The following is a 2,230-nucleotide window of genomic DNA, read 5'->3' as shown; positions in this document are numbered from 1 at the left end:
CATTGATTAGAGGATTCTCCTCATCTTGAGGTAGCTCATGTATTTCATCTGAGCTGGGTGCTTGCTCGGTTGTAGTTCTTCTACAAAAATGTTCTATCCAATCAGGATCATTTTGTTTCGCAAGCACTCTTTTATAGTGATCTAACTTGTCTTGAATGGTATATTCATATTCATCAAGATCAGATTCTATCAGACATAATTCGTCTGGGTCAGTATTACTGCTAAGGAGTTTGTCCTTATAAGCCTCGATTGTCTCCTTCACCTGGACATATTTTTCGTTAGCTGCCTCTGTGAAGAGGTTGAACTCAAAGAAGTCAATTGGGTTGTTTTCTAAACAGTTGTCGCATTCGTCAAGTCGTCTTGACAGGTACCTTTGAAGACATCTCAGGATAATACTGATTCTCCTTAATATTTCAGGAGTATCCATTCTGGATGTAAATTTGAGCCTTATAAGGCTTATATAGCTACTTGTACAGCTATGGGGTCTGCTCCTTGATGTAGAGCAGGTATAATTATTGACAGCCTGATATTTCTTGAGGCTGGTTGTAATTTACCTCATTTAGAGGTTAGCTACCTACCTAATAATAAGCAACTAAGATTTGAGTGGTACCTTGGTCTCACTACAGGTGTTCCTCAGCTTAGCTCTTCAAAATCAGCTTCGGATGGGTAGTGGACTTACAGTAACACTCAAAGACATACATAGAAATATGCAATAAAATATAATTACACAATAAATGGTTAATCCCACCCTTGATAGGGTCAGCACAAAAATGAATAATATATGTGTCACTAACTAGCTCAAGCCAAGTCGTGAGAATTTCTACTTGAGAAACTACAACTATATTTAGTCTGTGCTTGTGCCAAATTCAACACAATCACAGCCTAAATTGCTACCTAATAAAGGTTGGCAAAGATTATATTGTGGTGCAGTAATGTGCAAATAATTGTGCTGTGGTTTTGTTTTTTTTGGATTTTATAGTTTATATACACTTGTATAATTATGTGTATAAGAAATTAAATGAACACAAGAGAATTAATTGTGTTTGGCAAGTATTCTACTGCCGTAAATATTATCTAACTCCTGAATGTACTCCTAATTGTGGAATAAAATGTTATCAGGGTTAGTAATGATTAACTAGTATGAGATCAGTAATTTATATTAGTATACTGGATCCCTAAATGTTAATGATCCACTGACTTGAGTGAATCAGTAATTATAACATGGATTCAGGCTATAATGGACAGTCTGCTGACAGCCATATATTGAAACATTTGTATAGCCCAAATGGTTAACACATAATTGGTGTTAGTGTTTAATATAAGGTTATGAGCTGTTGCTCCTGGTGACCTAAAGATTCGTACTTCAGTATGAAGTGTAGGCCTAAGTGTTGTGGGCAATAAACTATCCCACGAGTGTTACCTTATACATAAGGTATAAGTAGCAATGAATTGGTGTGACTTAGGCTAACCTATGTGTTACGTTGTTAGTAGACATAATTAATTAAAAGGGTTAGTCTTGATTACATCACACAAGGATTAGATATTAAATACTAGTATTTGTAATTATAATTTATCTTTATCCGGTTCGATAAGGACCATAATGTGGGACATTTGGGGCTTGACTCGATATATTTAAATATTAATGTAGTGAAAAACAATAACGAAGGACCACCCGCTTTTATAGTAAAGAGGGAAACTAAGAATATATGATCATTTGAAAATTCCAAGATGAACCAGTAACTATGGATAAAATACTAGAGAATATGATCACTTATATAATTAATGGGCTGTAAAATTAACTGAATCAAAGCCTCAAACACCTACATTGGGGGATTATTACTGGAACTCAATACGTCCAGGAACTAGTGTGGTTCGTTCACCAGTCCAATGTATAATAATCTAATCCTATGAATATTTATAGAGTCATTATCTTTATCATCAATGAGAACATAGATCAAGAACATAAAAATTAATAATTATAATAAACACATGTCAATTCAATGAAACAGGGTTCTGCATGTAAAGGAATACAGATAATAGAAATCAAAGGAATACGAAAGGAGTCTTAGCTTGAAGACGATTTCCGAGAAGTTAGTTACGACTCATCCTCTGATTCTCCTGGACTCGTCATGAAACACTGGGAGTTGATTAACATGGGAAATGACAGCTCGGAGAATTCTTCACACACGCTGTAAATCAAATGGTATTCAGTCGCAACAGATTAAGCTGC

The sequence above is a fragment of the Procambarus clarkii genome, chromosome 64 (genome assembly GCF_040958095.1).
Source record: "Procambarus clarkii isolate CNS0578487 chromosome 64, FALCON_Pclarkii_2.0, whole genome shotgun sequence".
NCBI lineage: Eukaryota > Metazoa > Arthropoda > Malacostraca > Decapoda > Cambaridae > Procambarus > Procambarus clarkii.
This window is presented reverse-complemented; position numbering follows the sequence as displayed.